The sequence below is a fragment of the Tyto alba genome, unplaced genomic scaffold (assembly GCF_018691265.1).
Source record: "Tyto alba isolate M040663 unplaced genomic scaffold, T.alba_DEE_v4.0 Super-Scaffold_47, whole genome shotgun sequence".
Taxonomy (NCBI): Eukaryota; Metazoa; Chordata; class Aves; order Strigiformes; family Tytonidae; genus Tyto; species Tyto alba.
In genome coordinates, this window is record NW_024881323.1 from 25,672,335 (window position 1) to 25,683,760 (window position 11,426).

The 11,426-nt window shown below is 48.5% G+C and overlaps 1 pseudogene; it reads left to right on the forward strand.

Annotated features, from left to right (window-relative positions):
* The first annotated feature begins 2,734 nt into the window (after nt 1-2,734).
* On the forward strand, nt 2,735-4,937 carry LOC122154773 (annotated as a pseudogene).
* The last annotated feature ends 6,489 nt before the right edge of the window (nt 4,938-11,426 follow it).

The window sequence follows — 11,426 nt, forward strand, 5'->3', positions numbered from 1 at the left end:
AGCATCCTGCGCTGGTTGTCCAGCGGATTCGAGCACTGCTGGAAGCAGAAAGCTTCACGCCCATGCAGCAGGGCCGTCTGTCTGTGAGAGTACTGCCCTGGTTACTGAGGGCTGCTTGCGATTTACTCCTGTGTTCCTTCCCCTTCAGAAAGTGCTTTGTCCTCCCAAACCAGCCTCCCCCGCTGTGTGCCAGCAGGAACGACGCAGGGATGCCGTTTGTGAACGTGTTTCTGTGGAAACTCATTCCTTCCCATCTCGCTTGCCGTACCAATGTGGAAATGAAATCCCTATCTGTAGTCGAGTGTTGGAGAATGGCTCAGAGACAAGGGTCCTGAGCCCACCGAGCAATTGTATGATCAGAGCGTGCTCTAGCTGCTGATGCTGGGCCTCACTAGGGTTTGCTTGCAGCTGCTGGCAGCTGCTGATACCTGAGGAATGTCAAGGACACTTCAGCCTTGTGTACCGTGGTGTGTCGAAAACAGGTTGAGAGGAATTAGGAATAGTGGTCTAAGAAACCCAGTGTTATGATAACGGTGGTCTGAGAAACATTGTGTTACGGTACTGTTGTGTATCGAAAACAAGTAAACAGGAATCAGAAATAGTAGCATGAGAAACTTAGTGTTATGAGAAACTTGTGCTGTAAGCTAACTGCAAGTAGGTGGACCGTGAGAATACGACCCTTAGAGCTTAAGCCAATCAGCTAGTGACTAGTAGGCATAATTAGTAGAAGGATTATAAAAGGCTGTAATGAAAATCAATAAACTGAAGCACACTTTATCACTCATACTGAGTCGGCTACGTTCTTCCTCCTTGGCCTGAGTCCTCGGCTCGCCCAGCCCGGCAGTCGAGTTACTCCTATTACGCACAGTTCTTGGACAGAGGAAAAAAAGCATGTCGTGGCTCTTTATTTTTACGTTTGATTTTGAACCATAGCCTTGCTGCTACTGACTGACCAGATTTTGTTTTGAAGTCAGCAGATTGAGGCCTCCTCTCCGGCTTGTTGCGATTCAAGCTCGCGAGTGACACCGCGGGCGTGCTGTCACTCCGGGGGTTCCCACGCACGCCCTTCGTTTACAGAGCCCCAGGAGGTCAGCATGGCCTCAAGCCCAGCTATCTTCTGTGCCCCCACCCTGGGCTCCCTCCCTCACCGCTGGCTTAGACACCCGGTCTTCCCAGAGACGGGTTTTCCTCCTGCTCACTGGCTAGCCCACCCTCGAGTCTGCCAGCAGTTTAGTCCCCGCTGTACTAAAAAGATGTGGGCAGGCTGGAGAGGGTCCAGAAAAGGGCCACAAAGATGATCAAAGGACTGGGAAGCCTGCCAAGTGAGGAAGGGCCGAGAGAAGGGACTGACAAGTACAAATGCAAAATAACAAAGGTGTTAATTTTCAGATACATTCCTTGAGGATTTCAACGGGTGGCTTTAACTACTTGACCGGAATCGGGCGGGTTGGTCTTCCTCTGCTCGGTACTTTTACTGAAGGAAAGGGCGGTGACTGTGACTTCTCGGCAGTTTTCAGTCTTCTGCTGGACCTTTGCTTAAGTCCTCTTGCGTTTCTCTTCCAGGGAGCCATGGCCTGGCGTGGCAGGCGTGTGGTCCTCAACTCGAGGCGGTGAGCTCTGTGACAGGAGCGCGGCTCCCTGCGTACCGTTTCCAGGGAGCAAATAAACAGCCTCCCACTGTGCGTGTGGTAAAGGAGTTTTCCTGGCAGAAGAGAACTGGGCTGCTGGTTGGCTTGGAAGAAACAGAGGGAAGCGTTCTCTGTCTGTACGACCTGTGGATTTGTGGTCAGTCCAGAAAGTTCTGCAGCGTGACGATTGCTGCCGGTCGTGTGTGCAGCTTGTGTTGTAAAACTGCTCACGTTGTTCACGGGTGGTGGCAAATCGTTATCCAGGAACAGAAAGAGCAGAAATGGAGCGTGTCATTGCATAAATGGAATAGTCTGTTCTCTGTCCCTTAAACGCATGAACTGTTATCTGTGGCAGGGAGTAGATTGTATGTTTCCCACTTTACACGTGGTGGTGGTCTGAAAGGAAAAGCAGCATTTCACTGTCCTCAGTTTCACCAAGCTCAGCTTGAAGTTAGTCTGTCTGGTAATTAAGAATGCATTAACAGACATTTTTTACCTTCAGGTTATTGAAGATAGTGTGGGTACGGCAGAAACCTCAGAAGCAGCTCCTGAAACATCGCCGTGTAGTGAGCTCCATCCACCAGGCAATCTTCAACACAGCTGTGCTGCTTCAGAGCAACAGATTGAACGTGAATTGCCAGCTAGTGACGATGGTGAATGTGATGCAGCTGAGGGACACCGAGAGCTCTTTATATCTCAGAGTCATTTTCAGAGCTTCAAAAACCTGGGAAACTGTTTTGTGAAACTGCTTAACAGCCTTCTCCTCACGTATCTTCTTCTGTTTTACTGATCACTTCTGAAATCAAACCCGAAAGTTTGCCCTGTCACTTCAAGGCTCTTAGAACAAGTTAACCTTGAGACTCAGTGAGTGCTGGGACATGTTCTTTTTTCAGTAACATAGGAACGAATCGGTAAAGCTGAACTTGTCTTCCATTCCACTAGACGAGCAGCTCTCTGTTCACATCATACTGACGTGCTAAATACATCTTTTCAGGGTTTAAGAAGCGGTTAACAACCACGCAGCCGCTCGGCCTCCCTCCCCCACCTGGGAACGGGGGAGGGAATTGGAGGGGCAAAGGGGGACTTGCAGGTTGAGATAGAAACAGTTTACTAATGGTAATAAAATAAAACGGTGACAGTAATAGAAATTAGAAACGGGCAATGCACCGTGCAGTTGCTCACCACCCGCTGACCGACACCCAGCCCCTTCCCGGCTAGTGATCCCGAAATACTAAGACCCCGCGATTGCAATCCCGGAAGCGAGAGAGAGCCCCTTCCCGCCCACCCCTCCTTTACATAGCGAGCGTGATGTTACATGACGTGGAATAGCCCGTTGGCCAGTCCGGGCCCGGTGCTTCAGCCGTGTCCCATCCCTGCTTCTTTTGTGCCTGCGCAAAGGCAGGACATAGGGATTTGGAGAGTCCTTGAAAGCTCAGTGTGCTGGCAGCATTCTTCTCGCTCCCGAAAAGGAACATGAACTCAATTCCAGCCCGAACCAGGACAAAGGTCACTAGATTCCAGAAGGCAAAGGCTCCCTTAATCACCTGTGACGGGAGTGGAAGATGAAACCAGGAGGCATCAAGTAGAGTATGGCATCACTGCTAGAACACACACAAGGGGACAACTGAGTGGAAGTCCAGGCATTCCCTCGGAAGGCACTCATCAACTGCTGCAGACAGACAGACCGGTTCTGTTTGAATGTCTCCTGGGAGAGGTACCAAGCGAACAAAAGGAGCACCTGAGACTTGTAGACTTGAAACGGGAGGAAATACTCGAGATGAGCAAATACCTGTGATGCCTGTTCCTCCTAGGAGAGGTAGGAAGCCTAAACTGACTAATTCAGAAAAAGTAGAAAGCAGCCATTCTGATGGACAAGCGTTGTCCGTCAGCAGGCTGCCCATAGCTGTTACTCCAAGAGGAGGATTAAGGAGAGCAGAGGAAGCTGCTTCTGAAGTCTCGCAAGAGGCTAGCGAGGAAAGTTCTCCTGCTGAAGGTAGCGTTATTGCTTCTGCTCCTTCCAAAAGGACTAGAGGAAGAAAAAGTTCAGCAGGAGGTCAAGAAGCTGGCCAGAGTGCCACCGATCAGAAGATTAAACAGGCAGTCAGTCCCAGCAGAAGTGCAAGAAAACCGAAACTCATTGATTGACAATTTACTGGCAGTATTGTCAAGGATCAGGAGGGGCTGCCTAGTGACCAACTCCTCTTACCTGTGCCAACTAAAAGAGGCAGAAGGAGGAAGATGAGTTCATCAGAAGTTTTGGAAAATTCTGCCCTTGATCTGTCTAAATCATCGCTTCCTCGGGCAGGATTTAAACTTCCTGTCACTCCTAGAAGACGCGCGAGGAAGGGGGCACAAATTTTCTTGGCAGGCAAAGAATCTGCCTGTACTCAGGAAGGCATACGTGCAGGTGGGAGAGTGGAAATCCTTGGTTCTCCTAGGGGCAGAAGAAGAGTTCCACATGCCAAGCGAGAAAAAACGGATACTCGTGAGCAAGAACTTCCACAGGCAAATGAGGAATCAGCCACACCCGGGAGTCTGGTTTGCCAATTGACGGGGTTAACACAAAGGACACAGACACCAAGCTAAAGAAATAGGCTTATTTTACCTTAAAGCAGCAGAAAGAATAAGCAAGGTAATGCACCTAGACATTACTGTTTAAAGCAGCAGAAAGAATAAGCAAGGTAATGCACCTAGTCGTTACTACATAAAGCTGGCTATAGTGATTAAGAAAGATCCATCACCAATTGCCCTCATACTTTACCATCACCCCGACCCGTGCATCAGCTGGGGAGCCCCGTCACAGCGAAGGATCAGAGAGCCTTTCCCAGAAATTGGGAAGTCCTACGCAGTGTGTCCACTCGTAGGTGAGGTCTCCGTCTGTGCTGTGAGAGGGTCTGGCTTTTATACAGTTTAACAAACAAGTCTAAACGAAATGCACAGGAGATACCTGGTAGATTGACATGCCTCACTCAGGCGTGTCCGGATCTGGCCAGGATCCGGGCACGTCTGAGGAGTTTCTGTTTTTCTTTACATTTGGGATTTATAGTTACTTCCTATTGTTTACTTACAGTTCCCAGGGATTGTTCCCAGGGTTGCATTTTCATGCTGATAAGATGCTGGTTGCTTCATTCTGCTGCTAAGATGCTGATTGCTGGTGGGGGAATGCACTCAGAAGTCAACTTTGGTTTGAGGCCTGTTGTTTGGGCCTTTTCTGTTTCAGAGTCCAGTAAGGAGAGCCCGTCGGGGCAGAAAGAGACGATCGTTATTGAAGGAGAGCACAGGGGAGGAGGCCTTCTGCCGAGGACCTGATGGCAGTCCTTTGCTGCTTGAAGACATAAACCTGTCAGGACGTGATGAAGGATCAAGAACTTCAACAGATCCTGTTTCAAGAACCAGATCCTGCAGAACTGCCATGCATCAGAAACGGCCTGTTGAGGAAAAGGAGTCCTTCCTTTTCTCTCCTCCTCTCACAAAGCTGACAAAGAAATTTAAAGGTGGGTGCGCTACGATTATACCCAAAACAGGGCGTATTTATTGCTGTTTTGCAAACCAGAGAAGACAGACCGTGAGGACGGCTTTAGGTATTGTAAGGAATGTAACCGTGCAAAATCAAAAATCCTGCAAGAGGCCATTCATCTTTTTCTGAACTCTGTATGAGTGGGTGGCTAGTTGAGGTGGAAACAGATGAGGGGACTGCTCTGAGTAGAGTGAAATGAAATTTACGCTGAATTTTTGTTAGGAGCTCATTTTCTCTCAGTTTCAAAGCCCGAAGGGTATCTGTTATATGTATGTTTATGATATGTGCTTATATATGTTTTATAGATATGTATTTTATATATATATATGTATATGATAGCCATCCTTTCCCCCCAGTGGGGAAACAGAGGAGACACGCTTCCAAGTTCCGTTCAGTTTTTAACTTAAAATGAGCTGCATCTTGCCACAAACTACACAGCTGTTTAATTAATTAGGTGATAGTTTCTCATGGGCATATACTTTGCTAGGGAGGTTATTGTGCATAGGCTTCTTTTGATTAGAGTGCGTGGTAAAAAAAAGTTAGGCTTTGCTGGTGTGGCGTTGTTTCCCTCGCGTGGGGAGAACATACTTAAATCTGTAGGAGAGAGTCACCAAAAACCCAGGCCTGTTGCCCGTGTTGCAGATGTCCCCGCAGTTCAGCTTGTCAGGTTGCTGTTTGTAAAAGTATGTTTCAGCATTCGGGATTGAACAGCTGTCTGGCCAGGGTGCTGGGCAGCCTGCCCTGGGGGACCCTGCTTGAGCAGGGGGGCTGGGCCGGGTGACCTCCAGAGATTCTGGAAGGCCTTTGTCTTCAGTGTGATGCTGTGATTCTGGAATCTGTGATGCGAGGGGCAAGCGGTGAGATGTCACTGGGGGGTGGCGCGCTGGAGGTGTCCTGCTGACTACGGTCTCCCTCTGCCAGGAAGGCTGCGTGTGTGTTCTGTGCTGAGGCACTCAGCACCTACGTCCGTCTGTCCAGGTACACCAAGCGGTGTGAAAAAGAGCATCATTTCAGAACTGACGTCGGGAGCTTTTGCAAACTCTGCCGCGTTAGGCAGGGACTGCACCCCTTGGATGACAGCGGAGTTTTGTCAGGGAATAGCCACAGGAGGTAGCTGGGTAAACTGGCTCTAGCGTCAAGTTCTGGGGTGGTTTGGCTTGTTTTTTCATTTAAAGGGAAGTCAAAGCTGTGGGCTGCATCAGCTCCGGGATCTTCTCTGCTGGGGGTTGTTGGGCTAGAGAGCTGAAACTCTTTCTTCTTCTCACCTGCTGCTGTAGATTCGTGCTTATGGAGCAGCCGCACAGACTCTGCAGGAGAATCTGTAGGCTGCGCTTGAGTGAGATAAGCCTGATTGTAGAATTCCGAGGCAGACGGTCTCCGATATGCTCGTGGCCTTTTAGAGTAAAACTCCTGTTTTGGTCTGAGTGGAGAGGTGATACCCCGGTGGGTCACGCTGCCACGCGGAGGGACTTTGACAGGCTGGAGAAATGGGCTGACGGGAACCTCAGGCAGTTCAACAAGGGGAAAGGCCAAGTCCTGCACCTGGGGAGGAACAACCCCATGCACCAGCATGTGTTGGGGGCTGCCCAGCTGGAAAGAGGCTTGGCAGAGAGACCCTGGGAGCCTGCTGGGCACCAAGCTGACCGTGAGGCAGAAGTGGCCCCCGTGCAGAGAAGGCTCTTGGTGTCCTGGGCTGCGTAAGGCGGAGCTTTGCCAGCGGGTGGAGGGAGGTGAGGGCTTTTGACTCTCTGGAGCCCCCGGATGCAGTGCAAAAGGCTGTCCCGCTGTTTACTTTGAAACGCTGACAAGCACCAAAAAGCAAATGCAGCAAAACTGCTGCAAAGAAGCCTAAACTGACTAATTCAGAAAAAGTATTCATGAAGTTACGGGACGACGTGCCGGCTGTACTGGAGCTGGCAGCAGTAATTGTTTACCACAGCCCACTTCCTTGGGAGCAGGTGATCATGTCTGGTGCAGCCAGCTGATGTTTGCAACAGCTCGCATCCCAGTGAGACCCCCCCGTCGTCAGCTGCTGCACTGAGCCCAACGCTCGGAGACACCGACGGGGGCCACGGGGGGTCTGAGGCAAAGATGCTTTGTGTTGCTCATGACCAGCACGGCCTGCACGCTTCCTTGCGCGTATCTGTGGCACAGAATTTATAGATGGGTCTGAGCTAAAAGTTGTACCACCCTTTGCTGCAGTGAGCCAAACCCATCAAGGGTATTTTAATTCACAAGCCTCTTAAATCAGTGACATAGTGGGTTCTAGTGCCGGGGTTCCGCTGGATCGTGTTCATCTAAGTTACTACCTAATGCAACCACCCCGGCATCTGCCTCACGGGCAGCCACCGCCTTCTCCCTTCGCCCCGCTGTGCCACTGCCAAGAGCAGGCAGGCCCCGGGGAACTGGCACCTTAGGAGATGACAGCACCTGCTCCTCCTCATGCCGGCTTGGGACAGGTGCCGTTACTTGGTGGCGTTCTTGCTTTCAAAGCCTTAGTGCCCACAGTGAAACAAAATGGAGGAGTAGTTTTGTCTTTTTTTCCTGTGTTCTAATAAAGATCAGCTGGCTCGGTCCTGGCGTCTCGAGGTGCAGTGACTTGCGTCCCTACTGGACTGTGTGGAGGGAGCTGCGCTTAAAAAGGCGGGAAGGGCGAGCACTGCTCGGTGTCGGGGCTGCGCCGGGGAGAGGAGAGGGGAGAGGAGGAGAGGGTGGTCCGGCCCGGCGGGCGCTGGTGGTGCCGGTGTGTCCAGGTGGTCTCGGTGACATCGGTCTCTGGCGCGCAGGGAAGGCGGCGCTCAGCACAGAGGTCGGCGTGCTGCTGTGCGATGTGGGCATCTCGGTGTCAGTGGCTGCCAGGGCAGAGCAGCAGATCTGAGTTGGCCAATAAAATATTCTATATCATGACGTTAGGCTCACTATATAAAGGAGGGGTGGATGGGAAGGGGCACTCTCTCACTTCCAGGATTGTGACTGCGGAGCCTTGGTATTTCGGGAAGGGGCTGGGTGTCGGTCAGCGGGTGGTGAGCAACTGCACGGTGCATTGCCCGTTTCTAATTTCTATTACTGTCACCGTTTTATTTTATTACCATTAGTAAACTGTTTCTATCTCAACCTGCAAGTCCCCCTTTGCCCCTCCAATTCCCTCCCCCGTTCCCAGGTGGGGGAGGGAGGCCGAGCTGCTGCGTGGTTGTTAGCCGCTTCTTAAACCCTGAAAAGATGTATTTAGCACGTCAGTATGATGTGAACAGAGGAGTTCTGGGTTGGGCCGGAGGGATGGGAGCGGCGCAGGGCTGACGAGAGAGCCAGTAGATTCTTCCCAGTTACACTTTGCTTGTTTTCTATAAGAATTAAAATTTCAACATTAAAAGCTATTGTTTCTCATGTGCAGAACAGCCTGAAATCCATTTCCACACTCTGACCCAGGTGTTTTGGCAGCCACCCTTACCTACCCGCCGTTCAGAGCTACCACACAACTTCCACTGAAACAGCAAATTCGAATTATTCAAAATTTGCTCCACACCATCTTTTTGTAGACTAGGACTATGTCCCCCAAAGAGTGTGTGCTCTCATTACAGGAGTCCCATCCCGACAAGATTTTCTGAATTAATTACCACTGATTAAGGTGTGATTTAGCATGCAAACTGCCAGAGGCATCTGAAAAGCCCTGTTGTCACATGACGCATAATTTCCTTCGATATTCAAAATAAAATTAAACTTAAGTTCAGGTGAGCAGCAAAGATGCTTTCTTCAAACACAGAAATGTTTTATTGCATCTTTTCTCTCTATTGTATTACTGCTTCCTAGAGTAGTTCGTAACTCGTTTTTCAGAAAGCTGTCTGTAATTTGGTAGTCCAAATATACCCAAAGGTTACCTTCACCCTCCTCTTACCCCTTTCATTTCCCTCCCCCTGCACTTCCTGAGCATTCGTCTTTCAAATGGAGATTACCACACCTCGCCTCTGCTCTTTTTTTCAGATAAAAATGACTGTTTCACAACTTCTCAGAAATCGGTGCCAGTGCTCGGTCTCACATTCCTGACCTGTCTGCGCCGTACAGGCAGCCCAAAACCACACGATGCCGATGCCGTGCAGCCGCACGGCTGCGTGATGCGTGTGCATGGGGGGGGGAGAGGAATTAAGGCAGTGTATTGCCTTTTTCGGATACTTTGAAAACGAATGACAATATTCTAAAAGCTGATGTGATAATGTGAGCAAACGACAGTCATATATAATTAGCTCACAGAAAAGAGACTGGATTCTCTATTAACCACTTCAAATGTTCTGCAGTGGTAGCAGAAGAGAAGACCTCTGCTAGGGAGGAAATAATGTAAGCTGCAACTCTACCTCCAACAAATGATGTTACATATTCCTACGTAACTATACAGGTTAAGATACAACAGTCCAAAGTAGCGAGTCGAGCACGTTGCAGTGCCGTGCGCGGCATGCAATGTCTCTAAAGTGCATTCTCGGGACAGGGCTGGTGCCATGCTGCAAAACTGGGGCTGCTCTTCTCAGGCAGTACAGAAGGAAAGCAGTGGGCAGTGTTTCATCTGAAGGGACCATGCCATTTTGTCACCCAAGTCAGGGGATAGCATGGCATTCAAAAGCATGGGTTCAATTTTTGTACTGTTAAAATATATATATATATATATATTGATTGTAAATTGGGATGACTGTACACCCTGTGCATGTAAGGATAAAATGCATAAAAACCAGCTCAGCAAATAATCTGCCAGATTATATTACAGAGATAAATTATCTCTAGGTTACCCTCACCAAGATACATGACAGCTGTAAAATCTTTCTGTAGCAGAAATTCAGGTTGCTAAATCCTCCAAAAGTCTCTAATTGCTGGCTGTGTATCATACTAGGCCAGCTTTTGGCTGCGGCAGACTGGAAACACAGCAGACAACTTTCATTTCTAAAACTCCCATTGTTACAGTAACCACTTTTCAAATGTATCAGCATATTGTAACATACAAGAATTCCACCTAATTACTTACAGAGCCCTGGGCACAGGTCCTGGGGGGGCAGCTGCGGCAGACTCGCACCCTCAAGCCCAGAGATGATGCAGGGCACACCCAACAGGGTGCAGACACCTGCATGTCCAACAGCTTTATCATTCAAACTACAGCACCGATGCACAGAATATGAGAACCAAAGCAGAACTGTAAAGACCCCAGAAAGCTCAGTACCAAAACAATCAATTCTTTCAAAGATAGATCTTTCCAGCAGAACCCTCAGTCAAATGATCCTGGCTACGACATAGACAACAGACTTCCAAAACTCAGAGACTCTACAGATATGATAATGTATTTGCTTAAGAATGAATAACCCTGCTTTCTTAATGCATGGAATGGCAGCCTCTCCTACATGTCTTCAGTACCGAAATTTCAAGTCAGTATTTCAGGCAATCTTTAATAATTTTTGGCACATTTAAAACATTGCATTAGCATCCCTATCTGTTTTGTTACAAGAAATAGGGTATAAAAGATACCAGCATGCAATATGTCCTTCAACCAATAAAGAACTATGCTCTTAAATCAGTCGCATGCATTTTGCTTAGCCTTTTATGTCTAAACATTCTTTCCTTCCTAGTATGAATCACACTAAAACAAAGCATTTCGTCTGACCTAATGAGATTAATGAACAGCACATTCTAGGAAATCTTACTAAGTAAGAATTATTAAGAAAAAACCCCTTCTTGAATCAGACACCTCCTTTAGCACTAGGAATTCAAGTTTTCCCCGCTTACGCAGATGTTCTTTGCCTGAATTTCCATCCTAGCATAGCAGCAGCCAACAGCTGATTTCCTGCCCAGAGTATGTTGTTGCTTTGAATGCAGCCACTAGTGAATTACACGCCCTAAATCTGACGCAAATAGAGTCTTGAGATATAAGGAGTTATAAAGGAGATTTGATGGGCTTTAACTGCAGCTGAATGCTACACAAGGAACATGCTCTGCAATAACATGTACATCGTATGGATCCTATTTGCTTCCTCGTGATAAAGTGGCAACTTAAGCTGCGAAAATTACTGTCATCCATCTCACCCCATGCATTCACATGCTTGGGAAGTGTAAGTGAATATGCAGCTACGTGTTTTGCAAACAAATATTTCTCCTAAGTTAAAAAAGAGACTACTTTAATGCATTTCGCATTAAATGATCAGGCAATGCATGGAGGCCTGGCATGAGTCCAGCCCATCAAAACCCATCAAATCTGCTTCACAGACACTGAGTTCTCCTGCCTTACAGGCCAGAATCAGATCCATGGTACA